Source organism: Ovis canadensis, chromosome 21, assembly GCF_042477335.2.
Source record: "Ovis canadensis isolate MfBH-ARS-UI-01 breed Bighorn chromosome 21, ARS-UI_OviCan_v2, whole genome shotgun sequence".
Lineage (NCBI taxonomy): Eukaryota > Metazoa > Chordata > Mammalia > Artiodactyla > Bovidae > Ovis > Ovis canadensis.
In genome coordinates this window covers 47,460,898-47,483,616 of record NC_091265.1, presented here as the reverse complement: position 1 = coordinate 47,483,616, position 22,719 = coordinate 47,460,898, and the positions used below count along the sequence as shown (strand labels likewise).

At 43.1% G+C, this 22,719-nt stretch overlaps 1 long non-coding RNA gene across 1 annotated transcript; it reads right to left on the bottom strand.

Moving 5' to 3' along the window:
• Positions 1-756: 756 nt before the first annotated feature.
• On the bottom strand, positions 757-22,107 carry LOC138426731 (uncharacterized). The gene is made up of 4 exons (XR_011251731.1): positions 22,025-22,107; positions 16,939-18,743; positions 1,964-2,358; positions 757-1,156 (listed from the first exon to the last, which is right to left on the bottom strand). It is a non-coding gene; the product is annotated as an uncharacterized lncRNA (long non-coding RNA).
• Between the last annotated feature and the right edge of the window lie 612 nt (positions 22,108-22,719).

The window sequence follows — 22,719 nt, the reverse complement described above, 5'->3', positions numbered from 1 at the left end:
GGTCTTCGTTGCTGCGTGTGGGTTTCTCTAGTTGCGGTATATGGGCTTCTCATCCCGGTGGCTTCTCCTGTTGCGTGGCATGAACTCTAGGACATTCACCAGCTTCAGTAGTTGGGGTGCACGGGCTTAGTTGCTCTAAGGCATGTGGGATCTTTCCTGACCTGTGTCTCTTACATTGCAAAGCAAGCTCTTAATCCCTGGACCACCAGAGAAGCCCCATCCAACTGCTTCTTCTGTGCTCCTTTCCATGCTGCAGTGAGATCCTTATTTCAGAAATAATGCATGCCCTCTGTAGGCACCTACATGCCATGCATTGGAGAAGGCAAAGAAGCTTGAGTACCTGTTATGCCATTAGATCTGAATTAAACATTTTATACACATCATGTCATTGAACTCTACAAAACTTTAGTTTAGTTGCTGTTGATGCATCTTTATAGGTAAGTCAGCTGAGATAGGCATCTAGAGTTGACTTGAAATAATTAGATCCGGGTCCAAGTCCTATCTCTACTCTACATAGTGGAAGTGGCAGTCGCTCAGTCATGTCTGACTCTTTGCAAACCCATGGACTATACAGTCCATGGAATTATCCAGGCCAGAATACTGTAGTGGGTAGCTGTTTCCTTCTCCAACTCTACATAAGCAGTGTGGTATTTGGTAAGTAATTTAACCTCTCCAGGCTCAGTTTATATACAAATTAGGGGACATAACTTTCTTCATGAGATTATTATGAAAGTTAAATAAGATACAGCAGACAAATTTTGAATTTAGTTTTATATTATGTCTATGTTCTTTCCATGACTACCCTGTTAAACACAGAAGTCCAAAATGACACAGAGTACCATTAGGATGCTTTTCACAAGCTGCTTTGCCCCAAAGATGCAAGTTCATTTCAAAGTAAAATGAACGGGAGAGTATAATTTTATTCAGAACATGGTCATCAACTAACAAGTTTTTGTTTTCTTAAAGTGGAAAGAGTATGCCCTCTGTAGACACCTTCAGAGATATCTAGACAGGATTTTTTTTGATTGTGTAAGATTATCGCTTGGTTTGTGAAGGAGTGACAGACAGAACATATTATAAAGAGACTGGGGATGAAGCTCACATCACATGCCCAGATCTTGCACGTTGAGTGGTTTGATATCAAGACAGCAATCACCTGTAAGATAAAAGATTGGGTGATATACAATTTCCTTAGAAGATGGGAAGGTTTTAATCACACGAAGCTGTGAAACATTTGCCTTACCAAAGACCCAGTTCTCTTAACTACAAATGAAGAAATTAGAAGCCAAGTCAGTCTTGCTCAAATCCTAACAGTCAGCTAAGTGCAGAGCTAGGATGGGCATTCCTCACCCTTGACCCAAGGCTTTTTCTACTACATCATACACCCCTTTTTGCATTTTATATCTCTCAAATCTTAGCTTCTCCTCTCCCCTTTTCTGGGTATTTCCCCCTAAAGGGGTTTGTAATAGTGCCTTGCCAAGAGAAGTGTTCATAAAATGTTTGTCCCAAGAATGAACAACAGCATATCTGGAGGCATTTTATTCTAATGTTTTCTCAAATCTCTGACTGGCTCTCCTCTTTGGTTTGGGTTTGAGTCAGTTCACATAATATAAACAGCAGTTCACTTAGAAAATGAAGAAAAATTGTTGTTTTATTTTTTAAGGATTTTTTTTAATGAGGATTTGTTACAATATCGCTTCTGCTTTATGTTTTTGGATTTGGGGTCACCAGACCTGTGGGATCTTAGGTCCCCAACCAGGGGTCAAACCTGTATCCCCTGCTTTGGAAGGTGAAGTTTTAACCACTGGATTACCAAGGAAGTCTCAACTGTTCCTTTAAAAAAAAATGTTCCATTCTTCTTATACTCTCAGGATCATCTCTTATTTGAGGAATATTAAATATTTATCCAAAAGCCAACAATGATACCCCCAGTGCCAAGGCTCTGACAGTGACTGCTTCTTACCAACGGAGAATTAGATGAAATGACAGGGTCAGTTCCCAACAGGACACCAGGCGTTGGTGATGAGAAACTATTGCTGACCTGGGAGACGCATCAATTACTCTCCTGACAGTCCGAATGGAGTGGAGGAAGGGTTTCATCTGTGCCTAGCATATTACCTCCTTTCATCATTTATCAAAGCCTTTGATGTTCTTCACGATGTGAGTAGGAGGAAATCAAGGTGCTTTCTTCCAACCCGAGTTTGGAAATTCCATTTGTGCGAAGTTTGCAAATGACTGGGCAGAAGTGAGCGCTTCACATGAAGAGGAGAGGCCAGCATCAGCATATCCCATGTAACTTGAGTCTGCTCTTCTCGAAGGCCTCACCAGGATTCACTAGGCCCCAAGGGAACTTGCGGCCTATGGAGTGGAAAGGTTAAATGAGTTTTATCGTCTTCTCACAAAAATGACAATTCTTGTGTCAAGTTTCATTGGGGTGATAAATGTCATGGTGGGAAGGGACAGCAGTGAGCCCTTCGCCTTGCTCATCAGCCTGCCCTCGAGATGGCCAAGGGGGAGGACATGGCGGGAGAGCTGGAAGGGATGGCAAATAGCCCGCCGTGCTCTGGAAGAAGGGTCCCACCTGACAGTGACTGAGAGATCTCTAGTCTCAAAACACAGCTGTGTTGAGTTCCAGACCAATCCCTGCCATATAAATTTATGTCTGGATCAATATATGCTCCCCACCCATGAGAAAACATTGACAGAGACAGCAGATCCAGAAGTCTGGATACTGACATTGCCATCTTGGTTGAGTTCCTTTCACAGATTCTCTGAGTATTTACACCAGATATAAAATGGTTACCCAGCTTCCAAACAATTGCAATCTGTGAAATTAGTTGTCTGTGAACACTTTTTTTTTTTTTTTTTTTTTAGTAAGGAAGGGGTGGTGAATGCTTCATATGAGCCAACTTCGTGGTGGATACTCAGTAAATTTAAGTGAAATAAAAAAGGCGAATTGAACTTCATGTTGCAGAATTTGATTCCTCTCTTTAAGACTGTGCCACTTGAAATGTGATCCAGCATCCTCATTATCTGGGCAATTGTTACCCAAAGTGCCAAATCTCAGGGCTCACTCCAAACCAATTGGATGAGTATCTGCATTTTAGCCAAATCCTCAAGAGATGGATACGCACATTAAAGTCTGAGAACCTCAGCTTGAAGATGCTGAGCCCATGAGTTGGGTGGTTTCCACAGGGCCAATGATGGTGCTTTTTACATCTTTTAATCTCAATGATAAAGACCCTCCCAGACCTAGATAACTGAAACAAGCAAGCATCTCTGTAGCACAAAGTCAACTTGCATTCTTTTCTAGGAAAAAAAAAAGTGTAGCTTCTAAAATAACTTAATACTAAATCTCTCATTCCTCCTTTCAAATGTTACAATTCTTTATGTATCAACACGCCTTAGTCCCTTAAAAAAGTTTCGAGCTCTTGGAAAGTAAGGGTCATATTTCAGGTATTTCTATGTATCTGTACATTTTATACATAATAGCTGGTTTTAAAACGCTTATTTAATAGTCTCAGACCTTCCCATAAAAATAAGATATTCTCCCTCATTGCACTACACAGTCTCTGGGAAATAAAAATCAACATTTGTAACTATGTATTTCAGTGTCTACTTTCTTAATGTCTTCTCCCCCTACTAGATACAAAAATTTATACGAGAATAAGACAAGGTATGCCTCATTCACTTTGGTGCTATGTTTGCCAAGTAGATAAACGCTCAGGAGAAGCAAGCCTACAGTTACACATTTCAAAGGCTAATTAATCAAGTCATGATTTGCCTTTCTACTTCTAGAAGCAAAAAACAACCCAACTTCTGTATATACAATCTTTCTATAAAAAGATACATAATCTGTTTAACAGATTGAAAATATCCATCCATCGCCTCCTTGAAGACCTGAATTTGGACCCTTCTTTCTCCATTGAACTTCATCTTCAGAAAGAAATTGTTTTCGATTTTCTGAAGTAGAAACTCTCAGTTTCAAGTCCTGAGAACTGTCGGTTTTATTTTCCTCCCAGAACTACCCTCCCCAAAGGAAGCCCTGTAGCATTCATCCCTCTGTGGGGACACCTCAGTGCCCCAGTTCCTCTGCCATCCAGCCAGCCCTCCGTCTCCATTTTTGGCTTGTTTATGGGCACACGAACCGACCCTCTGGTGTGCTGAGACTTTGGGGTTAAACTTGGTTTTGGGGTGTGTGTGTGTGTATGTGTGTATGTTGCTCTGTGTCTTGTGGTGTTTCTTTGCAGCCCTTACCATCTGTGGGTGTTTTCTCCATCTGCCTTGGAACCACTGACTGTCAGCAGCCGCGGCTGTTTGTGCAGTTCTCTGCAAAAAATGGCTTCAAGTGTTACCTTGCCTGCTCCACTTTGGGGCGACCACAATGATGACAGGCACGAACCCCTTGACACATGCACGCCGCCTCCCCAGCGGGGCCGATAAGATCAAGTATGAGGGCGGCGAGCGGTCTGGCATGCTCTGTGCGTTCTGCGCAGAGCTGATGCTCAGCCCCCCGTATGCCTTCTCAGGGCTACTGGCGTTGCTAGGCTCCCCGGCTCCCCGTTTTGATCCCCCAGCCGGTGAGGGCCCTGCCTGAGTTTCCAGGGGGGAGGCCTGAGGGTGCATTTCAGACACAGAGAAGGGCCTAGAAAAACTCATATCTTGTCACTTTGGTTGTTTATTTTTTAATGTAGACATTTAAAATTTTCTTCTTCTGGCCACATGGCATGAAGGATCTTTGTCCCCCCACCAGGGCTCCATTGGAAGCCTGGAGTCTTAACCATTGGACCACTAGGGAAGTCTCCACTCTGATGGCTGATGTCCACCTTTGGCTATTTCTCCTCCTCTGCTAATAACAATAATGAAGACCAATTTCTCCCATGGTGAGCATTTTTACTGAGCCAGGTTCTATGCTGAGGCATTTATAAATATATGTATATAAATATTCCCTGTTGGCCACCTCTCCACCTCTGAGCTCACAGGCAGAACCCCACACACACCAGCATCTAAACCAGAGTGAGGAGAGCTGGCTGTCCTTGCAGCCCACTCTGGGGCTGCTGTAGCTGGTGGTATTTCTGATAGGCTTTTCAAGCTCTTATTTTTCTTCTAATAAGAATTCTGTCTGACTCGAAAGACAAGCAACCTGTGATGGAGGCAGGGTTAGATCGTAATAGTGTTGTGGGCAAAAATCATCTGGGTCTGATCTTTATGACCAAAGCCATACTCAGTAAACTCTAACTGACACTGTTGATGGTGCAACACTCAATATTAAGAATCTGATGACCCCGGACACAGGAAACCCTGAGAATCACTCGTACTTGGGAGAAGATGTAGGATCCAGGGCTGGGTGTGGTGGGCAGCTCAGGGAATTTTGTTCAGTTGAACTGAAGATGCTAGGTGGTGGGAATTTTTTTTTCACAGATGAGAAAATTGAGGCAAAGAGCAGAAAGCGGACTGGATCAGGATCTGCAGGGAGTTAGCCACGGAATCAGTCATCAAGAAAGTTGCCGTGGCAAGGGAACTGTTTTTCCCCTAACTGCAAAAGATGGCTACTCATGAAAAGAAGTTATTCATTTTCTTTTCCAGAAAGAAGCCGAAAAAACAAAATTATCAAGGGTCACACAGAAACATAGGGAAATGCCTTTCTTGAACATCTGTGATGTTCCAGGTTCCTCAACTCTTTTTTAATGTTTTTATTTATTTATTTATTTGGCTGCACGAGGTCTTAGTTGCGGCATGCAGGATCTTTTGTTGCGGCATGGGAATTCTTAGTTGCAGCATGTGGGGTCTAATTCCCTGACTAGGGATCAAACCTGGGCCCCCTGCACTGGGAGTGTGGGGTCTTGGCCACGGCAGCACTAGGGAAGTCCCAGGTTCCTAAACTTTGAATTGAGGTATTTTGAACTTTGTTTCATAGATGGAGAACTTGAAGGTTGAAGAGGGTGAGTAACTTGCCCAAGGTTGCCCAGACAATAAGTAGGGGGATTTGATAAGGGTGCTGCCATGTGTAACTATCACTTGGGCTGCCTCCCCACGTCTGAAATGCAAAACAGACAGACAGGCTCTAACTCGGCGTATTGAGAGCTCACAACCCATGGTAAGGCCTCTGGTCATCCATGTCCCAGCCTATGAGCTGGGCCCTCTTCCTTGGGCATCTTCCGGTGCCTGGGAAGTTGTAGCTGTTCCTGCGAGGGGGATGCTGAGGCCTTTCATCCATTGTCAACAGCTACCTGCTTCTTCCCAGGCTGAGCCACTCTTCAGCCACAGACGGTTGGCCCAATGTTTTCACGTTTGGTCCCCAGAGTCAGAGAAATAGTGTGTCCTGTTAGTAATTGTGAGAGTCCGAAAGACACCCACCAACCATCGCAGCAGTCTCGGTAGCAGCAAGGATGAAATCCAGCCCCCACAAACCAGGCAGCAGCATCTTTGATTGTAAAAAAGAACCAGAGCAGCAGGAGTTGTGATGGGCAGGATTTCGGAAGGCATGGGGAGAGCCCAAGAAGGGCAGTTTGGAGAGACTTCATGTCATGGTCTGTATGCGGGTTGGAAAAGGATTTCCAGACACAGCATTTCAGAAAGAAGTGAGTTTTTTAAGAACAAATGATGACATGCATGCGTAGTCGTGTCTGACCCCCCCAATGGATTGTAGCCCGCCAGGCTCCCCTGTCCATGGGATTCTCCAGGCAGGAATACTGGAGTGGGTTGCCATTTCTTACTCCACGGTATCATCTCGACCCAGGGATCAAACTCAGGTCTCTTGCATCTCCTGCTTTGGCAGATGGGTTTTTTACCATTGCACCATCTAGGAAGCCCATTAAGAACAAAGAGCAGAGATAAAGTGGGCGTTGCAAGCACAATGCCAGCTGACCTGAGAGATCAGAGAGAGCTGATGCTTTTTGTGGGTTATTAGCCAAGTTTTATAGACTCAAGACAAAGAAAATTCCTGCTGGAAGGGTGGCATTAGGTGATTGTTCAGGGCACTATAGGGTGAGAACCTGGCTGGACATTTTTACCTAATACAGCCTCAAGGAGCAGGATCATTTCGATCAGATGGGCTCATGACAGTGTTTGCGATGGGGCTCAGTCAGTTCCGAGAAGAACTTGATTCTGGGTTCCTCGTCTGTGGCCTTGTTACAGGCCTCGAACCTGTGACCTCGGTATGGGGCTCCACACTTAAGAAAGTTGCTATGCTTTGATCACTGGGTTCATCTTGTAAAGGGCAGCTCTAGCAAAGGGGGCCCCCCTGTCCCGAGCTTGGTGCATTGCTATCTCATCCCTTCTCTGTTGCCTCTGGGTCACCTGGCAGGCGGCCGCTTTCCCTCTTGCTGGGCTGCTTCCAATTGTTAGAATCCCAGAGTCCAAAGTTCCAACAATCATGTCAGCTTACTCAAAATCATGAGTTTCTCCAGGGGAGTTTTTGTTTGGAAAAAGGGTCAGGAATGGCGGGTTGGGAGAAAAGCGGGGAGAAAGCAAGGGGGCATCAACAACCCCACCTCCCTCATCTCCTCTGAACACCCAGCTTGCTCTGGTCACAGTTTCCTTTGCTTCAAGCATAATGAGTGATGGGACAGGAGCCATTCACACACACATGAAAGAACAGAATCGCTTCTGACTGCCTCCCAGATACCACTTTCCTCTCAATACTCCCCCTCTTCAGAGGAGTGGAAAAGTTAAGTCATATTTTCTGGCTTTCCGAAGCTTACTTTGAGTCATCCTAGGGCCAGACCTTTATTTAAAAAATTCGAGCTGCAAAAAATTGCAAAGCCTTACCCCCAAGGAGTGTGGCCATTCAAATATTTTCTGACAGGATGGTCGTGTTTTAGTCAGTAGTGCTGCGCTCGATTTCTAAATCATGTCCGACTCTTTGCAACCTCGTGGATTTCCCAGGCAAGAATACTGGAGTAGATTGCCATTTCCTTCTCCAGGGGATCTTCCTGACCCACGGATTGAACCTGAATCTCCTGCATTCCCACTGAACCACCTGGGAAGTCCTTTATAAAGTCACAGAGTTTCAAAGCTGGAGAAGCCCTTAGAGTCTTTTCCTTCTAATTCTGTCCCTTGACAAATGGTGAACGGAGGCAAGAGATGAAAGTGACAGGGCTGTCACACAGGAAATGACCGGCCCTCTGGCCTCAGACCCCCAGCCTCACATGCCGAAGACCCTTCTTTCTTTTTATGGGGTGTAGCATCAGAAAAGGAAGGCTTTATAGCAATGCAGCAGGGCTGGACATTCTTGTCACCTTCTCCTGCCTATTGTTCTTGTATTCAGTTACAAATCTGGCTCTGACCCTTGTTGAAAGGGGTCACTAAACCTAGGGAAGGGCAGAGAGAGCTACAGGCTTGGTCATGACCAAGTCAGTCCACGGTTACTTAGTTTCTTGGGACTGGAGCCTCTTTTTACAAGGTCAAGACATGGAAGTGGAGGGAAAGCAGGGGCTCTGGACATAGGATCCAGGGAAGTGGGTGGACAGCTGGCCACGCCATTAGTTCTGGGATCATACACAACCCCCGTGGCCCCTATTCAGCTCTCAGTGGCAAAGCAAAACCCACAGAAGAAATTGATTGTCCAGCAGTTTCAGTGTAGATTTCGTTCTGTCACTGACTAAAAGAGCCAGGAAGAAAAAAGATAATCTGAAAAACAGTTGCTAGGAATATCCTAAAAATAGTCGTTCTTAAATTTTAGAAGTTATTAAAAATAGGGCTTGTTATACCCCTGTACCCCCACTCCAGACGTTCTGATACATTTAAGAGTAGAGGCCAGAAATGTCTTTTTCTTGTTGGTGGTGATACTGGTGTGTTCATCTACTTGCCCAATGGTGGGGTTTTTTGTTCGTCTGTTTGTTTTCTTTTTTTTAGAGGTTTTTTTTTTTTTTTTTTTTGATGTGGACTATTTTAATGTCTTGACTAAATCTGTTACAATATTGCTTCTGTTTTAGATTTTGGTTTTTTGACCACTAGACATGTGAGGGGCTTCCCTGGTGGCTCAGAGGTTAAAGCGTCTGCCTGCAATGTGGGAGACCTGGGTTAGATCCCTGGATCGGGAATATCCCCTGGACAAGGAAATGACAACCCACTCCAGTACTCTTGCCTGGAGAATCCCATGGAGGGAGGAGCCTGGTGGGCTACAGTCCATGGGGTCACAAAGAGTTGGACACGAATGAGCAACTTCACTTTCAGGCACGTGAGATCTTAGCTCACTGACCAGGGATTGAACCTGTACCTCTTGCCTGGAAAATCCCATGGACAGAGGAGCCTGGTAGGCTACAGTCCATGGGGTCGCAGAGAGTCGGACACGACTAAGCGACTTCACTCACTCACTCACTCACTCACTTGCATTGGAGGCCAGGTCTCGTCCACTGGGTCCCCAGGGAGGTCCCCTAATAGTGTTTTTATGGCTATTTTAAAAATAAACCTTTTTAGGGAGAATCATTTTAGATTTACAAAAATGTTGCACATAGAGCATCAGGAATTCTTTGTATCCTTCATCCCATTTCCCCTGATGTTAATTTCCTTTTTTAAAAAAAGTTTTGAAAAAAAAAAAGTTTTGGTAAAATACACATGATATGCAGTTTACCACTTAACCATTTTTAAACATGCAGTTCAGTGGCATTAAATAGATTCACATGGTTGTACTAGCATCATCACCATCCGTCTCTAGAGCACTATTATCTTCCCAATCTGAAATTCTCTCCATTAAAGAACAACCCACCACTGCCTTCCAGCCCCAGAGCGACCCCTGACACACCACCATTCTTAAGATCTTACAGAAAAACCCAAACGAACTTTTTGGCCAATCCGGTACTTTCTGTCTCTATGAATCTGACTAGTCTGGGGACCTCATATAAGTGGAAATCAGGCAACATGTGCTGTTTTGGGACTGGTTTATCTCACTTCACATAATGTCTTCAAAGTACATCCATGCAGTAGCCTGTGTTAGAATTTTCTTCCTTTTAAAGGCCGAGTAATAATCCATACACACAGATAAACACACACACATCATTTATTCTTTCTTCTACCAATGGACTACTTGGATGGCTTCCACCTTCTGGCAACTGTAAATGGTATGTCTATAAACATGGTGTGCAAATATCCATTTGAATCCCTGCTTTCAGTTATTTGGGGATATTACCCAGAAGCCTAATATTCATTTGTTACATAACCGTGGCACATCACTCTTCACTCACCTACAGACTATTCAGATTTCACTGACTTTTCTGGTAGAACATACTCTTTTAATAATCTCTCCAGGTGACTCTGGTTTGCTGGGCTTTTAGAAACATTGATTTTAATTTTATTTTTCTAATGTGAGATTCACTCCAGAAAACAGGGCACTGTTGGGAAGTCAGTCTTGCACAGGGGGCCTGTATGCTGGATCTTATTTCATTCCAGTGCCTTTCACTGGACCAAATGTTCCCCAACTTTCAAAGAAGAATGCTAGAATAAATGGGCTGGAATTATCTGGAATGTGCTAGAGAGAAGTTCCAGGATGTAAAGTTCTCAAGGTAGCAATTTCCAGACAGCAGCTGGCAAAGGAAAAATTTGCCAGTGTTTCTAAAATCTTAGAAGCAAATTCAGTAACAGAAAAAAACTTTGAAAGGAATATGCCTGGAGGTTTTCTGTATTTCTTGTTTGTCTGGTGTTGTCTAAATACAGGGTCCATTCAGACATGTGACATCTGCCTTCCATTGCCACAGAGGACAGCAGCAGAAGAAATGTACCTTAGTTGCAGCGGTTGAGATACATATTAGCCTTGAAGCTCTTTCTGATATGAGAGCAGGTGACCCAAATCATTCGGGCCCTGATTTTGCATTCCCAAGTGAATGAATCTTCTGTAGTTTCTCAAGTAACTAATGCTAATTTTATTTTTTAATTTACCCAACACACGTTTATTAATTAGTAAGTATATACCTGAGCTTTACTAGGTGATGAGGATGCAGACGCTGCTTCATAGAACCTCTGCCTTTAAAACACATGCAGGTTGGTAGAAAAAATAATGGTCCATGTCAGTACCCTGGAGAGCAGCGGTTATTTCAAATTGCAAATGATTTTTGCTTGAATTAAGTGTGGTTTTGACTAAATGTCAAGAGTTCTTGCCTGCCAGTGCAGGAGCTCTAAGAAATGTGTGTTCCATCCCTCAGTTGGGATGATCCCCTGGAGAAAGGCATGGTAACCCACTCCAGTATTTGTGCCTAGAGAATCCCATGAACAGAGAAGCCTGATGGGTTACAGTCCATAAGGTCGTGGAGTCAGACATGACTGAAGCACCTTAGGATGCACGCACATGAGTTCTAGGGTCCTTTGACAGATACATTGGGTCCTTACAAAACAGCATGGGAGTATTTTTCTATAGGAACCAGCCCCAAATAGCCTTACCACATGGAGCCTTTGCAGATGAGCATTGAGACTAAGTATGATGGAGAAGAGCAAAGGTCTAGAAACATGTGAACCAGCTTCATTAGGGCTGCGCCAGGCGTGTGGTACTCTCCAATCATCCTTTTACTCAGACTTTTCATGAAAAGGATGTAGGAGAAAATGTAAATTGAACCTGGGGTGGGGGGACTTTTTTAGGATGCAGCCCTGAATGTAGCACGTGCCTTTCGTGGCGGAAGCACATGAAGCCCGAAACAGGCAACCCAAGATGCTCCAGGGAGGCACTAAAAACAGAGAAGCAGGAAGTGCTCAGCAAGAGAGGAGGACCTGGACTGAAATCTGGTTTAGATTCTCTTAATCTCAGTGGCTTGGGAAAAGCCCTGGAGGGTCATTAGCTAAGCGAGGGGCGGTCATGACCTCAGCACTAACATCTTTGCATCTTTTTGGAGTGGTGTCAATTCCTGGGGACCCCCTTGAGGCAGCCCTGACTCAGAAAGAAACTCACCAGCTACTACATCACATCATCTTAGACCACTTCCTGAAGGGCTCTGGGTTTTCCCTAGAAGGCATGTACAGGTCCTGTTCAAGCATAGATCCTGCCAGGAACAGACAGGGGATCAAGAGGTAGGCAGGCCAATTTGAAACTGAGGTCTTCTACATAATAAACATACACACCACAACACACAAATGGAGCAGATAGCTCTAGAGATAGGGGGATAAAGCAGAAGTCATGCCTTCCTGTGTGTTTCTGTATATACACATATACACATGCAGGGGCTTTCCAGGTGGCTCGGCGGTAAAGAAATCCACTTGCCAATGAAGGAGACGCAGGTCTGAGCCCTGGGTCAGTAAGATCCGCTGGAGAAGGAGATGGCAACCCATTCCAGTATTCTTGCCTGGGAAATCCCATGGACAGAGGAGCTTGACAGGCTACACAGTCAGACACAACTTAACAGCAACAGCAAGACGCATGCAGATACACCCACACTCACAATTTATTTAGTATCTGTGCTTTCTAATATATATGTAAAAAGTAGATTCCGAAGTAGAAAAATAATCCCTCTAGAAGAGGGAGAGAAAAAGTCATTCCATGACCTAGGTCAGGCTTTCCCAACTTTCTTTCAAGATAATTATGCAAAAGCAGAATTCTGTAATCAAATAACCTTAGGAGAGGCTGGATAAACCAAATTCAGGCTTTGATTGCTGGGCCTCTTAAGATGGTTAATATGCTAGTGGAATCGTAAATCTCTTTTCTCATACTTGTTGCCGTTAGTTGTGTTTTGTGAAAAACATCTTCAGAGGTGGTCTGCAGGGCATCACTTTGGGAAATACTGACCTGGTCTGATGCAGCTGCCTTATTAGAACGTTAGCTCTGCCAGGGCAGTCTGGCAGGCAAGGCAGTGAAAAGAAATATGATGGGTCATAGTTTTTTCATCAAATAGAAACCTATCTTTCCCACATACTCCATTGAAATGGATTTTTGGATGTAAGGAGGTCATTGAACTACAAAATGAATTATCTAGTTAACAATGGCTTAATGGAAAATGTAGAATAATAATAATTATATTATTAATTACAGTAATAACATTATTATTATTATATGTATTTCAACCATATTAAATGTTGTGCATAAGCTAAGAACGTGGCCTGAAACTTTAACTTAGGAAAAGACATTTTGTACTGGGGGAAGGAGAGTAGGCCTGTTGCTTTCCAATAATCCTATGTAATAAAAATGATTAAATTTAGAATACCTTGAATACTCATTCATTTATCTATGATTTGGAGAGGAGTTGAAGTTCAACAATTTACATTTCAAGTCTGTAGCTGGGTCCACAGCTGTTTTGTGTTTTTTTAATATCATGTAATTTTTTTTCATTTTTAAAAAATTGAATAATAATTGCTTTACAATATTGGGTTGGTTTCTTCCATATATCAACATGAGTCAGCCATAGGTATACATATGTCCCCTGTGCCCTGAAGCCCCCTCCCATCTACCTGAAGTAAGTCAGAAAGAGAAAGACAAATACTGTATATTAACTCATGCATATGGAATCTAGAAAGATGGTACTGATGAACCTGTTTGCAGGGCAGCAATGGAGATGCAGACATAGAGAGCAGACTTGTGGACACAGTAGGGGAAGGAGGGGCTGGGATGATAGCATGGAAACATATATATTACCATATGTAAAATAGATAGCAAGTGGGAATTTGCTGTGTGACGCAGGTGGCTCAACCCAGACCTGCTTTTTGATTGAAGGAATAATTTGCACACATTTTTAACAGGATATGCAGATGACAATGTTTGCACATTCTATTAGACATTTGAGAAGGTGGCCTCTTCTTTTACCAAATAAAAGACCTTTCAACCCCTCCAAGGATGAACCCATGGGGAATCCTGCAGGCAAGACCACAATTCTCTTCAGAGCCATCTCAGATCATCTCAGATGCTCAGAGAGATGCTTGAGTGGATGAACAGACGGACAGGGGTGGTTGGCAGAATAACCACAGCACCATGGCATCGAAGTTAAGGAAGAGAGTTTCCCTTTTTGGATGGCAGAGTTTCTTAGAAAGTAAAGAAGTGCAGAGAATCTTCATCACAGCTGTCTTATCCCCTTGATCTCCTTTGTCTTCATTAGCACAAACCATTTGGGACAGTTAGAGTGAAAGTCCTGATAAGCAAGAAATCATCACTTTCAAACTAATCTAGCACATCTGTCGTGAGATGGTGATAAACAAGAAAGGTCTAATTATTAAACAATCAATAACATAGATCTGTATTTGGAGCCATACTACGAGTTCCTCCCTAACTAACTCTCCCACCATCCTTACCAGACAAGACACACAGGCACACACAGAGACTTTAACCAAGCAGAGTCTGTTTCTTTTTTCTTTTTTTTTTCTTGTACCCATGGTATCCTGTGTTTCTGTTTATCAGAGAACTTCCCACATGATGTTGAAATGAACTGTTTATGCGTTCACTAAACACAAAATGTTGCCCTCTTCAAAGATAGGCTCAGTATAATCATCTTAAAACCCTACTGACCAGTGGAAAAAGTTCTTACGAATGTGTTGAGTATACTACCTCTAGACAAGTCCCATACACACTCATTTATGCCGTACTCACTGATGAATTTGACAGATGTTTTCTTCCTTGAAGTAATCCACTCTTTTTTAGATGAGTAGCCAATGAGAAAATAAACTTTCAGTCCAGATTGTCAAACAGAGGTAACACCTCTAAAGAACTTTTATCTTTCTAGGAGAACTATAACTTTGAAACATGACAAGAGTAAAAAAAAAAAAAAATTGAGACAAACTAGGTCAGTCTTGTTTGTGAACTCAGCCAAATCCAAGAAAATCGGAATGATTGTGTGCCAGATAATAGAAAAATAAATTAGTCCTTTTGTCATCATCTTACTCCCAAGTCCACTCTATGTTCTACCAAAATTCCTCTGTTTCATACCTGGTAAAGAACAGAATTAAAGGTCCATGTAAGGACTGCCCTGGTGGTCCAGTGATTAAGACTTCACCATCTAATGCAGAGGGTGCATGTTCAATCCCTGGTCAGGGAGCTATGATCCTGCATGCTTCGTGGCCAAACCCCCGCCAAACATAAAACAGAAGCAATATTGTAATAAATTCAATAAAGACCAAAAAAATGGTCCACATTAAAAAAAAAAAAACTTCATGTAAAAGTGAATTTATTTTCTAAAATCTTCCTTCCTTACCTGCAAGTAATATGAACTCCTTGGAAGAGAATTAAGAGATTGGGCTCTTTACATTTTGCTTGCATCCTTAAATTGCCCGCACCCCCCCAAATATTTTTAGGCATGAGAGTATTATATTCAAGGACAGCATTGTTCAGTATAAATATAATTGACCCACATATGTAATTTTAAATTATCTAGTAGCCTTGTTTAAAAAGTAAGAAAAAGCTTTAAGAATATGTTTCGTTTAACTCAGTACATCCAAAATGTTATTTTAACGTGTGGTCAATAGAAAACTGCATCATGAGGTATTTTGCAATCTTGTTTCTGTATGGCTTCTTTGACATCTTGTGTATATTTTATATTCGCAGCACATCTCAATTTGGGCTGCTCACATTTCAGAGTTCAGAAGCATGTGTGCAGGTGGTTACTATTTTGGACAGTAGCAGTCTGTAAAACCCATCACATCAGAGCAAAGATCTCTGTTTGTTTTTTTTTTAATGGTATTTATGGTTTTGTTGAGAATATATTAGTACCTGAATTGGTGAGTCTAATTGTGCTGAGTTGAGATACAGTATCTAATAACAAATATTTATTGAGTTTTTAATGTGTTCTTAGCTTTGCTCTAGGCATTGAGAATGTGGTTGTGAAAAAAAAAGTCAAAATTTCCTCCCTCATGGAGCTAGTGTTCTGTCAGTAGGAGACAGACAATAAAATAGACAAACTTCTTTAAATATCAATAAATGGTAAGGAAAAAGCTTAAAGTAGGTGAAGAGGTATAGAGAGTAGTGACCAAAGAATTTATGTTTAAGGAACAGCTATCAGGCCAAGTCTCACTCAGAAGGTAGAGTAATTGGTTAAAGACTCTCATGTTGGCAGTATTTCAGGAAAATCATGGTCTTGGGTAACTTTCCATTTTATTTTAGTAAAGAAGATTGATGATGCAATGTATAAATTAACTTTCTGATTAAAGTTTTTTAATTAAAAAGTTTTATGTATCTATAAAACTGAATGAATTGGGACAAAAATTCTCTCATTCAACAAATAGCTTGGGAAAGGGAACCACATGCTAGTGTTGGGGATGCAATAGTGAGGAAAATAAACAGTTTCTGCTCTTCTGGGGTTTGCATCCTAGAGAGACAATTAATGTACTAATTACATATTCATGCCAATAAATATGCAATTAAAACTGGAGTTGGTACCATGATCTCATACCATGAAAGGACCCAAACCAGACCTAAGTGACAGTGGACAGAGGCGCCAGTTCCCTGAGCCAGGACTGATGGGAGAAGTGGAGAGAACATTCCTGGAGGAAGGCACAGGATGTGGGAATGTTCTTGGCAGTGAGCCGAAGAGTCAAAACTGTAGCTTGTCTGTCCAGAGGGAGGGGACGATTCTACAAAATGAACCTGAGATTTAGGCTGGGATCCACAGGAACTTGTAGGCCAATTTCCTTCACAAAAAATCCACCTTAAGTGTCCCGGTCTATTGTGACAATGGCTAAAAAGAATTTTCAGTTCTTAGGGACCAAACTGAGAAACACTGAGGGTGATCTTCCAACGGTCTTTGGACAGGACAGGGCTTCCCTGGTGGTTCAGGTGATTAAGAATCTGCCTGCAAGGTGGGAGATCCGAGTTTGATCCCTGGGTTAGGGAGATCCCCTGGAGAAGATAATGGAAACCCACTCCAGTATTCTTGCCTGGAGAATTCCATGGACAGAGGAGCCTGGTAGGCTATAGTCTATAGGGTCGAAAAGAGTCACACGTGATTGAGCGACTAACACTTTCACTTTCTGGACAGTAAAAGATATAAAAGACCTGCCAGGGAAAAATGAAGGAAAGAAATTTACAAAAAGTTTACTTACAGAGGGTGGAAGTTACTTGCTCTGGGACTCCGTTTGATGCCGCCAGTTAGTCCAACACACTCCACTCTGTCCATTGCCCTGTCTGCAGGCTCTTCTGCCTTCAACCTATGACTTGGTCCATCCCGTGGCTCCCAGACCTGAGGTGGGGGCAGGGGTGGAGGTTATGTCACCAAGAACAAAGGGGAGATAGGTCAATTGTAAGAGATAAAGATGGGGTGCTGGAAGCCCAGGCGAATTTCTGGAAATAATCCCCAGTTCTTTCACTTGTTCTTTTATTCTTGTGGGACTCTTAAGCCAGATCCATAAGAACTTTTTGTGTGTGCTAAGTTGCTTCAGTCATGTCCGACTCTTTGTGACCCTTTGGACTGTAGCCTGCCAGAGTCCTCTGTCCATGGGATTCTCCAGGCAAGAATACTGCAGTGGGTTGCCATGCCCTCCTCCAGGGCATCTTCCTGACCCAGGGATTGAACCCAAGTCTCTTGTTTGGGTCTCCTGCATTGGCAGGTGGATTCTTAACCACTGTGCCACCTGGAAAGACAAGTTTCCATTGTACCCAGGGTTTATTGAGACTGCACCTTCATTTGTTGCTGTTGTTTTTGTATCTGTCCAGTAGAGTGTAAGCTTCCAGAGGGCAGGGCATTGCCTTGTTATCCCTGTATCCTCGATGAGCAGAATGCAGCCTAGTGTATAGTAGATGCTCAAGAAGCACTGATTAAATACATGCTTATGTAGCTAAAATTTAATTAGCAAATGATTGAATGGCCAAATGTATCAATTTAGCACTCAGTTTATCATTGAGTTGTCATTTGTCACTGAAAGTGTTTGAAAACACCTTGAAAACAACTTTGAAAGTGTTTCATAGATTCGAGAGGAAAGAGAGAGAGAGAGGGAAACGAAATTGAGAGCATTTGTGTACCAAGATATGGTTTTCTATTTTTGTTCCTAAAGTCCTGGGTAAAGTTCTGGAGACCTCACCCTCAATTCAGTCTCACACTTCCACAGGCTTGAGACGTGCCGAAAGTATCAGCACAGTGACCCACTTTCCTTTGACAGAACCACCATACCAGGACCTTATGACAGAATAAAAGCGTATCCTCTCCCACACAGAATCCACGCCAGGGCAAGTTGCGCAGCTTTCTGTACGGTGTGATTCCGCAGGTCCTCAAGGTGTTGTCAACAACTGATCTTGTCTGCCAGCTTGCCAATAGGTATGACATTTCTGCAACTGAAATTGTTCCTTTCGCATAAGATGGTATCTTCCGAAATTACACACAAAGCAGGTCCCCAGGATGGATATCACGTTCAAGGTTAATGAACAGGATGGCTTGGCAGAATTAGTTCCTACCGCTAAAGAATGCGCCTTAGAGAAGATGCCCTAGGAGAATGGGCCACAAGAAGGTTCTTGGTGACGAATCTGATGTCGGGAAATTTGAGCCTGAAGTACTGAGAGCAGGTGGTGATGGGAGACTCAGGTGTGAAGCTTAGCTGTGTGTAGTAGCTCAAAGGCTCAGGGGTCCATTTGAAAAAAAAGGGGGAACGTGGATCTGGATGGACCCACTTCTCTGAGTCTTCACAGCATGTTCTTGCTTGCTCTTAAGTTGGGTTCTCAAGGTTAGTACACGTTTTTCATGATGCGTATGAGATATTACAAGACATCTTGGTTTCTCTGTTTTCTTGCAAAAGTGTAAAACTCTCTCTTTCCAGGGTGTGTCTCGTTGCCACAATTGAGAAGTGTAACGTTTGACAGCAGTAGCACCTTTGATAATAGAATGGAACTTTGTGGCCACTTATCTCTTATGATTGTGCTGAAAGAAAACAAAAAACAGGTTCAATGTTATGCAGGAAAGGCCTGAATCAAGCAACAAAATGTTTTTTGGAAGAGATGATTAACATGGCAGGGTCACAAGCTTTCATTACCCCAAGCAGAGGAGCTCTGCTAAATCCTGTCCTGTGAAGTGCCTTACCTTTTCTACTGCGTGACATGGGAGAGACTCTGTGTGAGCATTGTCCCCTAAGAGCAAAGATACTGATGAGATGTCCAGTGTAATTAATTAGCACAAATAATTGAAACAAGGGACTGAAAACTTGGGATCTCCATTCCCTATAAATTTCAGGTTAATTACCTGAATTGTCAGCCTTGCTCTTTCGTGTCCGATTCTTTGTGACCCCACGGACTGCAGCCTACTAGGCTTCTCAGTCCATGGGATTTTCCAGGCAAGAGTCCTGGAGTGGGTTGCCATTTCCTTCTCCAGGGGGTCTTCCTGACTCAGGGATCGAACCCAGGTCTCCCACATTGTAGGCAGATGCTTTACCCTCTGAGCCACCAGGGAAGCCCTAAAACCCACTGCTGTTGCTGCTGCTAAGTCGCTAGTTCCTGCTAATCACCTATTTGCTTATCTATGCCAGCCTGGACTTGGGAGTTTGAGGAAGACCTAATTTTCCAGATACTCACCATGTGGTTTTTTTTTTTTAAAAACTTACAAGTGTAGACTCAAAACAATTTGTTGTTGTTGTTCAATCATTAAGTTATTTCTAACTCTTGACAACCCCATGGACTGTATCACGCCAGGCTTCCCTGCCCTTCACTACCTCCTGGAGTTTGCTCAAACTCACATTCATTGAGTCACTGATGCCATCCAACCCTCTCAATCCCTGTCACCCTCTTCTCCTCCTGCCCTCTGTCTTTCCCAACATCTGGTTCTCATCAATCATTTGTCTTTCTCTAGAACTTATTGGAAGCCCAAGAAGTATTTTTTTCTAAGGAAAAAAAAAAAAAGATGTCTAATGCAAGGAGTGAAAAATGAGCTTTTTATGTTTTACACTGACCACAACACACAGTTGGGAAAATTTGAATAACTCTAGCTCAATGTGGAAAGGTGCTTCCAAACCCTATGAAGTGCTTTCCGATGTGTTTTCCTCATTTGATTCTTCTAAATTTGTGAAAGAGTGCTTACCACTTGTCAGATATGAGATACTGGGGCTCAGAGAAGTGGAGCAGTGAGGAGCAAGGCCATGCAACGCAGAAGGCTTTGAGCTGACACCAAAACTTGACTGCAGGTTGTGTAGCTTCAAGCCTCACCAACAAGAGAGACAAAGATGTCTTGGCCACCCAAGGGTTTCTTTTGATGCATTTTTAAACTCCAGGCCAACAAGCAGACAAACAAAACTCCCCACTGAACGCTGAAACATCCCCAACCAAATGCAAACAACCAAAAATGGGAATTACTTTTTCCTTAGAGGAGGCAGATAGAGATGGGTACCTGCCTGGTGGGTATCAACAACGCTCAGCTCCAACTGGCCCCCTGCTTCCCCTCAATTTTCCTCTATCAAGCCTCTGCTGCTGCTGCTGGTGGTGCTAAGTCACTTCAGTCGTGTACAACTCTGTGCGACCCCATAGACGGCAGCCCACCAGGCTCCCCCGTCCCTGGGATTCTCCAGGCAAGAACACTGGAGTGGGTTGCCATTTCCTTCTCCAATGCATGAAAATGAGAAGTGAAAGTGAAGTCGCTCAGCCGTGTCCGACTCTTAGTGACCCCATGGACTGCAGCCTACCAGGCTTCTCCGTCCATGGGATTTTCCAGGCAAGAGTACTAGAGTGGGGTGCCATTGCCTTCTCTGCAACAAAGCCTCTGAGGCTCTAATTAATCAGACTGAAGGTCTGGGAATTTATCACTCTCCCATCAGTATTGTTGCTGACGACTGATTTAAAGATATGAATCTCCTCGATTATCTAAGAGTTAGGGAGAACTGAATCCAAATTTCACTGACAGGGAGATGAGAACCCAGGGCAGTACCTAGGACTATGACTGGCAATTAATTAGACAGATAGCATCTTACTTTTGCAAAGGACCTTAGAGGTTGAATCCAATCTCCTTCCTAGTGCAGGAAGCAAGACAAATAGCCATCAGGCATTTGCTGCTGGGACAGGAATTTTCCTGTGTCTCCATTATTGTTAGTTGGGCCCTTGTGAGAACATCTTGCCTTCAAGGAATTGAATTCAAACCCCTCTTACGCTGTAAATCTATGTTCTGACCTCATTCTGCCCTCTGGCACTTTAACGAATATGGTTACTTGTCCATTTGTATGTTCTTTCCTGGATATTTGAAGTTAGCTGTCTTGGCTTTCTTAAAACATCTCTTCTCTAGCAAAACATACTCAGCTTCTCCAACTGTTTCTGTATTTGCTGATTTTCATGACTCTTGACTCTCTCCAGATGGTCCCTTGTTTGGATTTTTTTTTTTCTTCTATTTTTTTTTTTTTAAGTGAAATGTCCATAGCTGATTAGGGTCTGTTTTTCCTGCTTAATTTGTCCCAGTATTAATGTACTTTTAATACCTTTACTGGTCATGAGCTCACCAGTGGGGCTATGTATATGGTGGTCCGTGACAGGATCAGTTCCCCAGCTCTGTAACCCACCGGAGATTACCAAATGAGAACTGGTTTTCTTCATGTAATTTACCTCAGAAGCCACACTACGGGCAAGAGGACCAGGACGAATTGCCATGTGAAGGCCACAACTAACACACAATTGTCACTTAGAACCAGTTTTTGCTTCCATAAGCAAAACCAGCTTTTTTGTTTATCTAGGACTGCATCTCTCAAAATACAGAGAAAAACAGCTAAGAGACTAGTTTACCAACGACTTGACAAACAGCCTATGAGGGAGACTGACTGACATTTGGAAAGTTGGTAAAAGCCACCAGAGTCAAAGCAAATTCTGAAAAAGAAAAAAAAAAAAAAAAGACTGTGGCTGCGCTCTGCTCAACCAGGCCACACCTGTTTTCAGAAACCACCGAGTGTTCTGCAGATAAACAAAGATGCCAGCTCTGACAGTCTCTAAGGCAACGAGATACAGATCACCCCTGCACACGGACAAGATAGAAAGAGACACTGGTGACAAAACAGTGAGCCCAGTCTTCAGACTACTCAATGGTGTAGTAACAGCTGGAGTGAATCCTGTCCCAGGGGCTCGCCCCACATCCAGTCTCAAACCCTAAACTCTAGCTGTAATGGAGAGAACCCTACAGTTAGAGAAACACCTGCAGGATCTGGACCCCACTTCTTAAGCAATCATCTCATGACTCACGTGAGCCTGAAAATGAGCTTCTGGGGAAGGAAGACACGATGCATCTCTTCTCTGGGTTCTCATTTCCTCACCTGCAAAATAATGTTTTGTTGTTGTTCACTTGCTCAGTCACATCCAACTCTTTGTGACCTCATGGACTGTGGCACACCAGGCTTCCCTGTCCATCACTCTCTCCCAGAACTTGCTCAGACTCATGGGTCGGTGATGCCATCCAACCATCTCATCCTCTGTCATCCCCTTTTCCTCTTGCCCTCAATCTTTCCCACCATCAGGGTCTTTTCCAGTAAGTCAGCTTGTCACATCAGGTAGCCAAAGTATTGGAGCTTCAGCTTCAGCATCAGTCCTTCCAATGAAAATGATGTTTATGTGGCTAAGATTCATGAGGGTCTGCACTTGGTGGTAAGCCAGTGAATCTGGCTCCCTAATGAGCAGGTTGGATATAGGAAATCACCATTAAAATATAACAATGTCTCTGATTTCGGAGCATTTATGTCTATTAAAGTTGGATAATATCAGGCTTTCCCTTTTTGTGATATTTCCAGCTTGAGATATTTTAAAAGGAGTAAAGGAAAGAAGTGGTTTGCAAGAAGTTGGCAGAAACGAAAGATGGGTCCGGGAGCTGGAATGGGGGCTTGTGTATTGTCTTGAAATCATTGTACTGGGGTTATTTATGCCTGCTTTTCTCGGTCCCTAGA